The sequence below is a fragment of the Electrona antarctica genome, assembly GCF_951216825.1.
Source record: "Electrona antarctica genome assembly, contig: scaffold_64, whole genome shotgun sequence".
Lineage (NCBI taxonomy): Eukaryota > Metazoa > Chordata > Actinopteri > Myctophiformes > Myctophidae > Electrona > Electrona antarctica.
Genome location: NW_027638477.1, coordinates 149,155 through 165,078, shown reverse-complemented (window position 1 = coordinate 165,078; position 15,924 = coordinate 149,155). Strand labels below are relative to the sequence as shown.

General features: G+C 44.6%; 1 long non-coding RNA gene across 1 annotated transcript; it reads left to right on the top strand.

Moving 5' to 3' along the window:
- The first annotated feature begins 5,004 nt into the window (after positions 1-5,004).
- On the top strand, positions 5,005-15,573 carry LOC306918057. The gene is made up of 3 exons (XR_013789278.1): positions 5,005-5,090; positions 8,636-8,765; positions 12,087-15,573. It is a non-coding gene; the product is annotated as an uncharacterized lncRNA (long non-coding RNA).
- The last annotated feature ends 351 nt before the right edge of the window (positions 15,574-15,924 follow it).

The window sequence follows — 15,924 nt, the reverse complement described above, 5'->3', positions numbered from 1 at the left end:
TTAAACCCTTTTATAATTGGGAAAATAAATATTCGTAATGTTTGTGTTTGTTTTAATAAAGTTTTCAACACTACAGGTTCTCTGTGTGTGCTTCATCAGCTTGTAGATCTGTTTTTGTTTGTTTGTTTGTTTTCTGTTTCATTTCTATTTCACAGTATGTAGAATGGGTACATTTCATTATATTTAACAGTATGTAGAATGGGTACATTTCATTATATTTCACAGTATGTAGAATGGGTACATTTCATTATATTTCACAGTATGTAGAATTGATACATTTCATTATATTTCACAGTATGTAGAAAGGTACATTTCATTATTTCACAGTATGTAGAATGGGTACATTTTATTATATTTCACAGTATGTAGAATGGGTACATTTCATTATATTTCACAGTATGTAGAATGGGTACATTTCATTATTTCACAGCATGTAGAATGGGTACATTTCATTATATTTCACAGTATGTAGAATGGGTACATTTCATTATTTCACAGCATGTAGAATGGGTACATTTCATTATATTTCACAGTATGTAGAATGGGTACATTTCATTATTTCACAGTATGTAGAATGGGTACATTTCATTATATTTCACAGTATGTAGAAAGGTACATTTCATTATATTTCACAGTATGTAGAATGGGTACATTTCATTATATTTCACAGTATGTAGAATTGGTACATTTCATTATATTTCACAGTATGTAGAATGGGTAGATTTCATTATATTTCACAGTATGTAGAATGGGTAGATTTCATTATATTTCACAGTATGTAGAATGGGTACATTTCATTATTTCACAGTATGTAGAATGGGTACATTTCATTATATTTCACAGTATGTAGAATAGATCAATACAATTCAGAACTAGTATATTCGTATGGTCCCTGTACCCAATATGGTGTACAATTCTCAATGCTCTTTTCTGGAGTATACATAAAAGTTGTTCAATAAGCATTCCTCCAAACCTCAGTAGGGGATAGGGCACTACAAGTGAACATTGAACGATATAAAATATACAACATGTCACCAAACCAAGCAGAATATAGGCTTTGCTGCCATCTTGTGGTGACAACGGGACATGGCAGAATACATCAAACATTCCTGTTCACACTTTAAATTGCATGAGTGAAGCTTATGTAAAACATAACTATGTTAACTACTAATATTGCTAGCGTTTTTAATGACTCACTGGATTCTTGTTGAGAGTTATTAATTTTGAATAAAATAATAATAATAATAATATATGTTTTTCTTGTTGATAATATTAATTGGTGTTAACATTAACATTTACTCCAGTGCTGTAAACTACTTAAGTAACATTCTTTTTCATTTTTCATTTCAACCTTTATTTCGTTCTCGGAGAACACACTGAGGGCTGAGACCCTCTTTTTCAGTGGTGCCGAGATTACAACACATCAACAATGTACAATGGGGGGGGGGGGGGGGGGGGACAAAGAAAACAAAACATAGATGAATAAAGTAAATGACTGGTAATAATAACATAGTAATAACACATTACATAGTGATCAACTCAATTAAAACAGGTACAGTTGATATTTACCAACGTTGATATATCAAGTTGAAAGCGATATATATAGAGAAGGAAGAGAGCTGTACTTTAGTGAAGTTTGTAGGGTGTTCCAAGTGTGTGGGGCAGCGCACTTGAAAGCAGATTTTCCAGAAGTAGTGGAGGTATGTATGGTCTCAAGCATCAAATAATCTTGAGAGCGTGTATGTTTTCCATTGTAAAAGAGAGTTTAAATAAGAAGGTGAGTTCCCAATTAGAGCTTTATAGATAAATAAAAACCAGTGTTGGTCTCTTCTTGACGCAAGTGAGGGCCAACCAACCTTATTGTACAGTATGCAATGATGGGTGTTATAGCTGTCGCCTGTTATAAATCTGAGGGCAGAATGGTAAACTGGGTCTAAGATTTGAAGTGTGGTAGCTGATGCGTTTCTGTATATAATGTCCCCGTAGTCCAAAGCGAAGATGAAAAGTGCTTCAATTAGTCTCTTTCTAGTAGGCCAAGGAAAGCAGGATCTGTTTCGGTAAAAAAAGCCAAGCTTCATTCGCAATTTCTTTGCTAAAATTCTGAGGTATTTGTTTTACGTCACTGGAGTATTTCCAATTGTCTGTACTTTTACTGCTACTCCACTACATCACAGAGGCAAAGAGTACTTTTACTGCTACTCCACTACATCTCAGAGGCAAAGAGTACTTTTACTGCTACTCCACTACATCTCAGAGGCAAAGAGTACTTTTACTACACTAGAATTATTTGAAAACTTGAGTTACTTTGTAGATTTGTATTATTATTATTACACAACATAGGCCTACATTAACCATTTCAGCCTTATTTAAACTTTGGCCATTTGCAAATAGCAGATCTACAAGCTCACAACGTGCCACAATGTGACATATTGTGAGCTTATAGATCTGTTTTATATAGTAAAACAATACTATCATTCTGCTAACACTGTGAATACAGTAGCATCTGAACGTCTAAATAACAACAGTGAATTTTCAGATGAATTGAGTATGAACTGAAGGACCTCAATGGAAACAAGCCATAGGCTTTACTGAGTTATAAATCCTCTTATTGTATTGAACTCTACTTTACTGTGCTCTCTAAATGTTTTGATGAATTAAACATGGTGGACCCTCTTGTAAACAAGTGTAATGCTTAATTGGGTCGTCCACTCACAGTTAACAGTCTTTGTATTGAGTTTGTGCTTGAAATGTACTGTAATTCTTGTCCAAAATGCAGCAGCCAGAGTTTTAACTAGAACTAAGATGAGAGAACATATTATTTTTATTTTGTTATTCATGTCATCACTGTATTGCATTACTGCTCTTGTTTTTTTAATGTTTATGCCTTGCTTTTCTTTTCTTTTTTTCTCTCTTCATTGCTCTGTAAAGCACTTTGAGCTGCATTTCATGTCATGAAAGGTGCTATACAAATAAAGTTTTATTATTATTATTATTATTAATTCTGCAAACTGTTAATAAATATTTCAATCAATCAATCAATAAATCAATGCTTTTCTTTTTTCTCCTGCAAACTGTTTAAAGTCAATCAATTCAATTCAAATTAAAGCTGCAAGCAGCGATGACCAGGCCCTCGCGATGACCAGGCCCTCGCGATGACCAGGCCCTCGCGATGACCAGGCCCTCGCGATGACCGGGCCCTCGCGATGACCGGGCCCTCGCGATGACCGGGCCCTCGCGATGACCAGGCCCTCGCGATGACCAGGCCCTCGCGATGACCAGGCCCTCGCGATGACCAGGCCCTCGCGATGACCAGGCCCTCGCGCGTGTACGTTACAGGCAAATATCGACCAATCAGAACTGGGAGCAGAGACTCTACTGAATGACAACGATTTCCAACTGAGTCCAGTGAGGTGACTCATGACTCTGTACCACAATCTGTTCAAAGGTTATGGCAAATCATAGGAACTATAGCATATTGATCAGAAGAGGGGGCGGGGCTAAGTTTCACCAATGAAGGTCAAGGACTCAAAACCAAGTCCGATGACACCACCCACAAGTCTGGATGTAAAACCATTGAATGAAAGGTTATAGGACAAAATTGGAACTATCAAATATCGACCAATCAGAAGAAGGGGCGGGGCTAAGTTACACCAATGAAGGTCAAGGACTCAAAACCAAGTCCGATGACACCACCCACAAGTCTGGATGTAAAACCATTGAAAAGTTATAGCAAAAAAAAAGAACTATCAAATATCGACCAATCAGCTGCTATTATCACTTCCTTGGCGTTGAAATGTGACGCGTGGCCACGGTCACGGCAACGTTTGTGTTTTTTTGTGTTGTCTTTTGTGTGCAGAGCGAGTTTTATGTGGAACGGACCATCCTGCTAGGAGGAGTTTGTTAAAGTGCGACACGTGGAAATGGCATAAATTGCGGCAAACCACCACAATCAATTCAAAATGGCCTATTTCCTGTTCGGTTTAGGTCATGGCGCCAAGAGACTTTTTTATAAGTCGGGACATGATACAGGTGCGTATCGATTTGCATACATGTAGGTGAAACCGTATTGTGGGGCTTGAAGTGCAAAGTTGTGTAGGGGGCCATTACACACACACACACACACACACACACACACACACACACACACACACACACACACACACACACACACACACACACACACACACACACACACACACACACACACACACAGAGAGAGAGAGGTAGAAATAGTTTGCTGTCGTTAGTTCAGACTCTCGCCTAATGTGGACCGGCAATATGCCGTGGACCAATCAGGGTCATGGAGTCGTTAAGCCTCTCCACCAACGGCAAGGTCACAGCAATGGGAGAGGGAGGTGGCCCTTAAAAGGGCCGTTGGGGGGAGGGGGGTGTTAGAGCTCCCTCCACTGGCAGACGCTGTCTCTGCACAGAGGACAGCGTGCCAGGCTGCCAGCCTGTGCCAGCCTCTCGGCACAGAGGCGGCAGCAGCAGGCGTGTCCACAGGGCACGAAGACCACCTGAGTCCGGGCGTCCATGCACACCACACACTGGAGAGGAGGAGAGGGGAGCGGAGCTGCCGTCCGACCCACAGCCGACCAGTGGCTGAGCTCACACTCCACTTCCCACTCCCTCTGCAGCGCGCAGATGAGCGCCCGGCGCCGTGTGGACACCTGGCGCTCCAGGCGGGACTCCAAGCCCAGGCGGAACTTCAGTCTGCGGAAAGCTGCAGCCAACGAGCGCATCCTGGACCTTCAGCCACTCTCACTCTGACTGGAGGAGATGTGATGATGGAGACAGAAACACAATGAGCTTCTCTGAAACACGCTGGTCCTTTTATCAGGACGTCAGCCAATCGCAGAGTTCGCTGACGTGGTACATTTGAATAAAATAATACACAAAACGCTCTGGCGTTGCCATGGGGATGCAGCGCTGCGCGCGCACCCGTCAACACCGCGGCGCGACGATGACGTCGGGTCGAGTGACGCGGTCAACTGTGATTGGTCGACTCAATGCTGCACAACTAGGCGTTTGTTGACAGTTTTGTTTACATCTCGTAACCCTGGTGATTATTAATGTATCTGGACTGAGCGGTGAGTTCAAAGCTGTGTTTATTATTATTATTATTATTAGTGTTCATTTGTTGATAATAATGTTTGTCTGTGTCTTCATTCGTCGCTGCTTCCGGCCGTTAGCCACCGTTAGCATGCTAACGTTACAACGATGCAGTCTCCCGGCTAGCTGCTGATAGCAAGCTATAGCTAGCTGTAGATGCTGCTAACATTATAACTCTATGGAAGCTAGTTAGCACCATGTTAGCTGCTAGCTATGCTATCGGATACCGTATGACTCTATGGTGTTAGCTAGCTAGCCGTGCTGTCTAGTTAGCACCATAGAGTTATAAGGTTAGCTGCTAGCTATATTCTATCGGCAGAAGCTAGTGGAGTGGCTCAGAGCCTGAGCCTGGTTAGTCTAATATCTCCCCCGAGTCACAGGGATATCCCTTTGGTCTAGTGCCGAGTTCGAATCCCGGGCTGTGATGAATCAACCCTTGAGATGTTGGTGAACCAAATCAAAGCTTAATGTCTCATTTCATCATGCAGCTCCATTCTTAATGTGTTTATACCATTATCTATTCTACTGACTACTGACAGCAAACACACATTTAGACCAGCGTGCGCTTTAAGACTTTAATAGTTAAGTGTAGTTGTTCATTTGGACTTTGCTCTGTTTTTAACCAGTGGTTCTCCATCATGTTCTTGTCAAGGACCCCCAATTTAGGTATTTGTCCACAGACCCCCAGGGACCCCCATACACACGTCCATGTTTTTCCTCTTATTTCTTTTGAAATGAGCATATCTACAAGCTCACAACAACACGTCACATCGCAACACTTTGTGAGTTTGTAGATCTGCTATTTTGAAATAGTCGATGTATTCTATACTATTAGTTTAGTTTATTTTATTTGCACATGAGTACATTTAAAAAGTGTGTGTGTGTGTGTGTGTGTGTGTGTGCACCTTCTAGAGAAGGCTTTAATGATGCGGCCATTACATATACCAACCACTCCCATATACCAGACAGTGGTTTTCAACCGGCGGTCTGGGGACCACCAGTGGTCCTTGAGTGGGTTCCAGGTGGTCTGGGGACCACCAGTGGTCCTTGAGTGGGTTCCAGGTGGTCTGGGGACCACCAGTGGTACTTGAAGGGGTTCCAGGTGGTCTGGGGACCACCAGTGGTCTTTGAGTGGGTTCCAGGTGGTCTGGGGACCACCAGTGGTCTTTGAGTGGGTCCAGGTGGTCTGGGGACCACCAGTGGTCTTTGAGTGGGTCCAGGTGGTCTGGGGACCACCAGTGGTCCTTGAGGGGGTTCCAGGTGGTCTGGGGACCACCAGTGGTCTTTGAGTGGGTCCAGATGGTCTGGGGACCACCAGTGGTCCTTGAGTGGGTTCCAGGTGGTCTGAGGACCACCGGTGGTCCTTGAGGGGGTTCCAGGTGGTCTGGGGACCACCGGTGGTACTTGAAGGGGTTCCAGGTGGTCTGGGGACCACCAGTGGTCTTTGAGTGGGTCCAGGTGGTCTGGGGACCACCAGTGGTCCTTGTGGGGGTTCCAGGTGGTCTGGGGACCACCAGTGGTCCTTGAGGGGGTTCCAGGTGTTATCTCAACTAATGGTACCGACATCATGTTATCTCTCCTAATGGTACCAACATCATGTTATCTCTCCTAATGGTACCGACATCATGTTATCTCTCCTAATGGTACCAACATCATGTTATCTCTCCTAATGGTACCAACATCATGTTATCTCTCCTAATGATACCAACATCATGTTATCTCTCCTAATGGTACCAACATCATGTTATCTCTCCTAATGGTACCAACATCATGTTATCTCTCCTAATGGTACCAACATCATGTTATCTCTCCTAATGGTACCAACATTATGTTATCTCTCCTAATGGTACCAACATTAATACAGCCTGTTATCTCTCCTAATGGTACCAACATCATGTTATCTCTCCTAATGGTACCAACATCAATACAGCCTGTTATCTCTCCTAATGGTACCAACATCATGTTATCTCTCCTAATGGTACCAACATCATGTTATCTCTCCTAATGATACCAACATCATGTTATCTCTCCTAATGGTACCAACATCATGTTATCTCTCCTAATGGTACCAACATCATGTTATCTCTCCTAATGGTACCAACACCATGTTATCTCTCCTAATGGTACCAACATCATGTTATCTCTCCTAATGGTACCAACATCATGTTATCTCTCCTAATGGTACCAACATCATGTTATCTCTCCTAATGGTACCAACATCATGTTATCTCTCCTAATGGTACCAACATCATGTTATCTCTCCTAATGGTACCAACATCATGTTATCTCTCCTAATGGTACCAACACCATGTTATCTCTCCTAATGGTACCAACATCATGTTATCTCTCCTAATGGTACCAACATCATGTTATCTCTCCTAATGGTACCAACATCATGCTATCTCTCCTAATGGTACCAACATCATGCTATCTCTCCTAATGGTACCAACACCATGTTATCTCTCCTAATGGTACCAACACCATGTTATCTCTCCTAATGGTACCAACATCATGTTATCTCTCCTAATGGTACCAACATCATGTTATCTCTCCTAATGGTACCAACATCATGTTATCTCTCCTAATGGTACCAACATCAATACAGCATGGGACTGAATCTTATTAAGACGCCTGAGGGTGAGAAGCGACAAAGGGGGAGGTCGAGTGCACTGGCCATATATGGAGCGTGTCTTGAGTGTACAGGGTGCGATGAGGTCAGATCAACATATGGAATGTCAGAACAGGTCAGCTCCATATATGGAGATCTAAGGGTGGCAGCGGGGGGAGTGTCTTGAGTGTACAGGGTTTGATGAGGAGTTGAGGACCCAGGTAGGGCCGGGCCATATATGTCTGGCCTTCTGAGAACTGTGTAACCCGATAGCCGATCTTCATGCTCACAGCGCATCGCAGTGAGCTTGTAGATCTGCTATTTTCACACTTAAATTCAAACTAAACTGAAAAATAAATGGTCAATGCCTCGTGACATCACGTGACATCATCAGACATGGAGATCCCTGATGTCATCAATATTAACCCCATATATGGAGATCCCTGATGTCATCAATATTGACCTGTTCTGACATTCCATATGTTGATCCATCCATCCATCCTTCCTCTTTGATGTCTCCCTTTTGACTGATACGTGTCAGCCAGCGAAAGCTAGAGTTCTCAACAGGCCCGAAAAACCCTGTACACTCAAGACACGGCCCCCGCTGCCACCCTTAGATCTCCATTACTCCATATATGGATCTGACCTGTTCTGACATTCCATATGTTGATCTGACCTCATCAAACCCTGTACACTCAAGACACGCTCCATATATGGCCAGTACAGAATTCATTCCATGTGTTGATCTGACCCCCCCCATGCCAAAGCGCCAGCGCTCGCCCATGGAAATGTAACCTTAAGTGTGTGTGTGTGTGTGTGTGTGTGTGTGTGTGTGTGTGTGTGTGTGTGTGTGTGTGTGTGTGTGTGTGTGTGTGTGTGTGTGTGTGTGTGTGTGTGTGTGTGTGTGTGTGACAGATGTCTACCAGTGACGTCCGTCTATCCAGTCAGGACTCAGCAGCCCTGAGTGAAGACCTGAGCTCTGCTGCCCCCTGGAGGACTGCTGCCTGCATGACGCCCACCTACTGCACTGACACTGAGACGGCCTGTGAGTAGCGTTTACACACACACACACACACACACACACACACACACACACACACACACACACACACTAGGGTGTCAACAGTTAACCGGTTAGCCGCTCTCTAAGAAATATCCGAATATGCTTATCGGCTTTGCGGTTAATTTGCATAATAATTATAAATGCGTGTCCCGCATTTTCCTGATGGTGTTATTTGGCTATGGGGAGATGTCATTATTCACAACACACACAGGGGGGCGCCAGAGAGCAGTCTACATCGTAGAACACTCATAGAGCTATATTAACCCATTTTGGGCGGGAACCCCTTTTGTTATTTTTTAGCTGCTGAAAAATAGCAGATCTACAAGCTCATAGCACGGCACTTGGTGCCGTGCTATGAGCTTGTAGGTCTGCTATTTCTTTTTTAAATTGTGAAAATGTCATGGGGCTTGACATTTACTTTTTGAGGCACTTGTCCTTTGGACGAGTAGCTGGAGAGAAGGTTGTCCGTGTGCAGCTCGTGGAATAGTGGAGATATCTTTTACTAAATACGCGTTTTCTGACAAATTATCTCCAAATTACTCCAAGTCTTACGAATTAATTATTGGGTGAGTGCTACAAATGCCGAAGTGGTCAGTCTGCCGGATATGACCGTCTGTGAAGTGGTCAGTCTGCCGGGTATGACCGTCTGTGAAGTGGTCAGTCTGCCGGATATGACCGTCTGTGAAGTGGTCAGTCTGCCGGATATGACATACATGAAATGTAAGATCACAGATATTCTAGGGCTAAGAACTTGGTAACAAGTTCCCTCAGCGCCCAGGACGAAGTCCTTTGTCCTTTCTATTAGTAACGCCCAGCGCCCAATTGTCAAAAAGACGAAGTTTATTGATATGAATCTATGATCTAAATCATCCTGTCTAATTATGAAAAAAGATCCTGTGTTTGACGGCCCTCCGCAGTCCAGTCGCTAGTCGCGATAGATTTATTCTTACCTCCCGTTGTTGTCGATCGCCTTGAAAGTGGCGTGGCTATTGTTAGCTGCTACACACACATTCACAACAACATCCGGTCCGTCTGTAAAAGTGGTCCGTGTTTATAAATCGACTGGGAGCTTTAATGTAATGGATAGTGTATATATAATATATATATAATGTATAGTGATCGCTCGTCTAGCACAAAGACGGACTTGATGATGGCCAGTAACTATTTAAAGTAAATAAATACGTGTCATAGGGTAGTTTTTCCCTTTGAAAGTAAAGAAAAACAGAATATCCCGAGGTTCGGAGCGGAATGGCAGACAACTATTTTGGAAAGGCGATTATTAGGAAAGCCAGACAATAATATCAAACAATATTGTTGGCTGCTATTGGAGCGTCACAGAAAAAGTGTAGACAAGCAGAGATACAGAAATATAATACCTCGGATGTGAGGGGTTTCAATTATCTGTCACAAGAATCACTTGTCCACCGGACAAGTAAACTTTTAATGAACTTGTCCGGAAAGATGTATTACTTGTCCCCAACAAGCCTTAAGGTCAGTGGACTGCCCCCAACAAGCCTTAAGGTCGAGCCCTCAGTGGACTGCCCCCAACAAGCCTTAAGGTCGAGCCCTCAGTGGACTGCCCCCAACAAGCCTTAAGGTCGAGCCCTCAGTGGACTGCCCCCAACAAGCCTTAAGGTCGAGCCCTGGCTCTGCCCCCATCAAGCCTTAAGGTCGAGCCCTGGCTCTGCCCCCATCAAGCCTTAAGGTCGAGCCCTGGCTCTGCCCCCAACAAGCCTTAAGGTCGAGCCCTGGCTCTGCCCCCAACAAGCCTTAAGGTCGAGCCCTGGCTCTGCCCCCATCAAGCCTTAAGGTCGAGCCCTGGCTCTGCCCCCAACAAGCCTTAAGGTCGAGCCCTGGCTCTGCCCCCAACAAGCCTTAAGGTCGAGCCCTGGCTCTGCCCCCATCAAGCCTTAAGGTCGAGCCCTGGCTCTGCCCCCATCAAGCCTTAAGGTCGAGCCCTGGCTCTGCCCCCAACAAGCCTTAAGGTCGAGCCCTGGCTCTGCCCCCATCAAGCCTTAAGGTCGAGCCCTGGCTCTGCCCCCAACAAGCCTTAAGGTCGAGCCCTGGCTCTGCCCCCAACAAGCCTTAAGGTCGAGCCCTGGCTCTGCCCCCATCAAGCCTTAAGGTCGAGCCCTGGCTCAGTGGACTGCCCCCAACAAGCCTTAAGGTCGAGCCCTGGCTCTGCCCCCATCAAGCCTTAAGGTCGAGCCCTGGCTCTGCCCCCATCAAGCCTTAAGGTCGAGCCCTGGCTCTGCCCCCATCAAGCCTTAAGGTCGAGCCCTGGCTCTGCCCCCAACAAGCCTTAAGGTCGAGCCCTGGCTCTGCCCCCATCAAGCCTTAAGGTCGAGCCCTGGCTCTGCCCCCATCAAGCCTTAAGGTCGAGCCCTGGCTCTGCCCCCATCAAGCCTTAAGGTCGAGCCCTGGCTCTGCCCCCATCAAGCCTTAAGGTCGAGCCCTGGCTCTGCCCCCATCAAGCCTTAAGGTCGAGCCCTGGCTCAGTGGACTGCCCCCAACAAAAAACACACCTGTGTGAAGTGAGGGGCGCTCATCGTACATCAACATACATCATCTCATTCCGGCCAATCAGAATTTGCGTCCTCACCTTCGTCTTCAATGTTTGTGTTTACACAAACACTCAAAGTTGTCCATTCATTGTCGATGAATGGGAATTTGATTGTTAGGACAAAATGTACGTTACACACACCAATAGCTGGACATAGGAGGGGCTATCGCCCTAAAACACAAGTATAATTGTGATGCAATCAGAAAACACATTGAGTTGTCCTGTGCTGACATAACCTCTCCTCCAATCAGAAAACACATTGAGTTGTTCTGTGCTGACATAACCTCTCCTCCAATCAGAAAACACATTGAGTTGTTCTGTGCTGACATAACCTCTCCTCCAATCAGAAAACACATTGAGTTGTTCTGTGCTGACATAACCTCTCCTCCAATCAGAAAACACATTGAGTTGTTCTGTGCTGACATAACCTCTCCTCCAATCAGAAAACACATTGAGTTGTTCTGTGCTGACATAACCTCTCCTCCAATCAGAAAACACATTGAGTTGTTCACATATAGATATTCCACTCCTACGTTCTTAGCTTACGCATGTTTCATGCATGTTTCATGCATGTTTCATGCATGTTTCATGCATGTTTCATACTTTTATGTATGTGATGTATTGCCATGTTTTTTGTTCTTGCGTAATGTAAATCGCTCTAGATTAAGAGCGTCTGATGAATGCCTAAATTGTTCTCTGCTGACATAACCTCTGCTCCCCCCCCCCCCCCCCCCCCCCAGGTCCATCGCTCCTTCCTGTGTGTAAAGAGGAGGTTTCTCCTGAACAGCGGGAGAGGAGTCCTGGTCTGGTCCAGGAGGAGGAGAGGAGTCCTGGTCTGGTCCAGGAGGAGGAGAGGAGTCCTGGTCTGGTCCAGGAGGAGCAGAGGAGTCCTGGTCTGGTCCCGGAGGAGGAAGCACAGCCGCCACAGATTAAAGAGGAACAGGAGGAGGAGTTACTTCTAAATCCAGAGGATGCTGTAGCAGGGTCAGCGTCGACAAATGAAGACGATGATGAAAGCAGAGAGACAGAGCCTGTAGCCGGCACCTCGACCGAACACATGAAAACACAAGCTTACATACAGTACTGGGTACGGTCGCAAACAACCAGTGGCGAGCAGCTCCTCTCGTCACACTGTTCTGAATCTGACACTGAAGACGGTGGTGAGCGGGAGGCCGGTGAAAACGCACGGAACTCACACGAGAAACAACGCGTGGAAGGACAGGGATTGGAAGGACCGGGATTGTCGTTGAGAGACGAGCCGTCCAACCAGGACCAGAAAACATCTAAACGCCAAACGCCAGCCATGACGAGTCAGACAGGAAAGAAGATCCTTTGTTGCACAAAGTGTGGCCAAGTCTTCCTAGGCTACCACAGGAAGCGTGATCTGAAAATACACCTGAGGACTCATACTGGCTTTGCTTGTACAGTTTGTAGCAAACGCTTTAAGAAATCTGGACATCTGAGAGCACACATGATGATTCACACAGGTGAGAAGCCCTTCGCTTGCACAGTTTGTACTCAGAGCTTTAACAAATCTGCCAATCTGAAAGAACACATGTTCATTCATACAGGTGAGAAGCCCTTTGCTTGTACAGTGTGTGATCAAAGCTTTCGACAGGATGGACATCTGAAAAACCACATGAATATTCACACTGGGGAAAGACCCTTTGCTTGCTCAATTTGTAACAAAAGCTTCAGGCAATCTGGAAATCTGAAAAGACACATGATGATTCATACAGGAGGAAAGCCCTTTGCTTGTACAGTTTGTAGTCAAAGATTTAACAAATCTGGACATCTGAAAGAGCACATGTTCAGTCATACAGGTAAACGGCCCTTTGCTTGTACAGTTTGCAACCAGAGCTTTACGACTAGTGGAGATTTGAAGAAACACATGGTCGTTCATACAGGAGAAAAGCCCTTTTCTTGCACCGTTTGTAACAAAAGCTTTACTCAAGCTGGAACTCTGAAAACACACATGATGATTCATACAGATGAAAAGCCCTTTGCTTGCTCAGTTTGTAACAAAAGCTTTACTCAAGCTGGAAATCTGAAATCACACATGATGATCCATACGGAGGAAAAGCCCTTTGCTTGCTCAGTTTGTAGTCAAAGATTTAATCGATCTGGAGCTTTGAAAACACACATGCTGATTCATACCGGGGAAAAGCCCTTTGCTTGTACAGTATGTAGCAAAGGCTTTACCACTAGCGGAAATCTGAAAGAACACATGATGAGTCATACCGGTGAAAAGCCCTTTGCTTGTACGGTTTGTAACAAAAGCTTTGCCACCAGTGGAGATATGAAGAAACACATGATGATTCATATGGGTGAAAAGCCCTTCGTTTGCAAAGATTGTAACAAAAGCTTTAGGCAAGCTGGACATCTGAAACGACACGTGATGATCCATACAGGAGAGAAGCCCGTTGCTTGTACCGTTTGTAGTCAAAGATTTACTCGAGCTGGAACTCTGAAAACACACATGAGGATTCATACGGGGGAAAAGCCCTTTGCTTGTACAGTTTGTAGCAAAGGTTTCACCACTAGTGGAAACATGAAGGCTCACATGAAGACTCATTCAGTAGAGCAGTTATTTTCAGCATGCAACCAAGAGTGAAATCAGACATTTCGGCACCATCAACATTTTTATCCACAAAGTTAACTGTAGATCTGTATGATATTTAGTTGACTAAAACTATTCTAACACTAAAACAATTCAGATGACTAAAATGTGATTAAAAGTAAATTACATTTTATTTAACTTAAAACTATATTTAAACTTGCTGTCAAAAACAACACTAACGCAAGCCCGCACAGCCACTCGCAGTTTGCGCACCTCGCTAACGAAACCTTCCGATCAACGCCGAGTGTCACAGCTTGAAATAACAGGAATGAGCGACCTTGATGCCTATCAATGGTGACGGCCCGGTGTGTCCACCTGCTAAGTAGTTTACTGTAGGAGTCTGACGTAGACTATAGAGTTGGATAACAGGCTGATGGATTCATGAACTAATTCAATTACAGAGGTGACGTTAGCACGCTATGAGCTTGTAGATCTGCTATTTTTGAAAAATCGAAGAACGACTGAGATAGAAACAGCTTTTTCAGAAAACTGTCAGGATGTAGAAGACATTTATAGAATCTGATCTCAGGTCAAAATGGGTTAATAAATAGGCCTACATTAAGGAAGTTATTTCAATTGGTGGTCGCCCGCGAGCACGTGCACGAGCGCACGACGTAGCCCCACTCGTTAAAACAAATCAGCACATCCCTGGACAGATCCCTGGACAGATCCCTGGACAGCGGGGAATCATTTCATTGTCGCACCAGAGTGGAACCCGCTGCTAACCGCTGGATATCAGCGAGAGTCTGCGAGACGGGCAAAGAGAGAGTTAACACATTGCCTTCCAGTTAAAATTAATATCAAGTAAATCTAAATAGTGAATCAAGCAACTTAAAACAACAGTCTGGAGTGGGTAGACGTTAAAATGACCCCAAACATGTTGGAAAGTTGGAAACTTATGCCTTTAAGTGTTATGTAGAATCCAGTGTGCCTCTTCCCTCTCAAACAGCTATGAGTTTACTATAATAATGTATAATTCATTATTTGTCTATTTACTAAATCTAGCTTTTTTATTTTTGCTGTGGGGTTAGTGTTTTAAACAACGAGGCAGAGAGTTTGAATTATGTCTTTCTTTGTGTCTGTAGCCTGTAGCTGTTCTTCTTTTCTGCCTTTAAATTGAAATAAATCATATACAAAACAGCCGTGGTCAGAGTCTTAGCACGATTATGGCAGCACTCAAACAAACTATCATGTTGTCCCAGGGTCTCTCTCTCTGCAGAGCTCTGGGACTCATGTTGTCCCAGGGTCTCTCTCTCTGCAGAGCTCTGGGACTCAATGTTGTTGTCAACAAATAAACTAGACTACAATGTCAGGAAGGGACTAGTGGACAAGAGATCCAGTATAAATCATGTTACACTTGGTTGCATGCTGAAAATAGCAGATCTACAAGCTCACAACACGTCGCACTGTGTGCTTGTAGATCGGCTTTTTTCAGCAAGCTTAAAATTGCCATGACGACGGCATCAAGGCCATTTTTGTCGACAAAAACCAACTGTAGATTTAGCCGACTAAAATCGCATGACATTTAGCCGAGTAAAAGTAGACTTTAAAAAAGTAGCATTTCAGATTACTAAAATGTGACAAACTAAATTAAATTTTATTCAAAAGACTATGACTCGACTAAAATCAAAATGTGCTGCTAAAATCAACACCGTTTAGGATCACATGCAGTTGGCCACGCGGTGTGACCTGTAGGGGTGCAGTTGGCACGCGGTGTGACCTGTAGGGGTGCAGTTGGCCACGCGGTGTGACCTGTAGAGACACCGTTTAGGATCACGTGCAGTTGGCCACGCGGTGTGTCCTGTAGGGGTGCAGTTGCCACGCAGTGTGACCTGTAGGGGTGCAGTTGGCACGCGGTGTGACCTGTAGGGGTGCAGTTGCCACGCGGTGTGACCTGTAGGGGTGCAGTTGCCACGCGGTGTGACCTGTAGGGGTGCAGTTGCCACGCGGTGTGACCT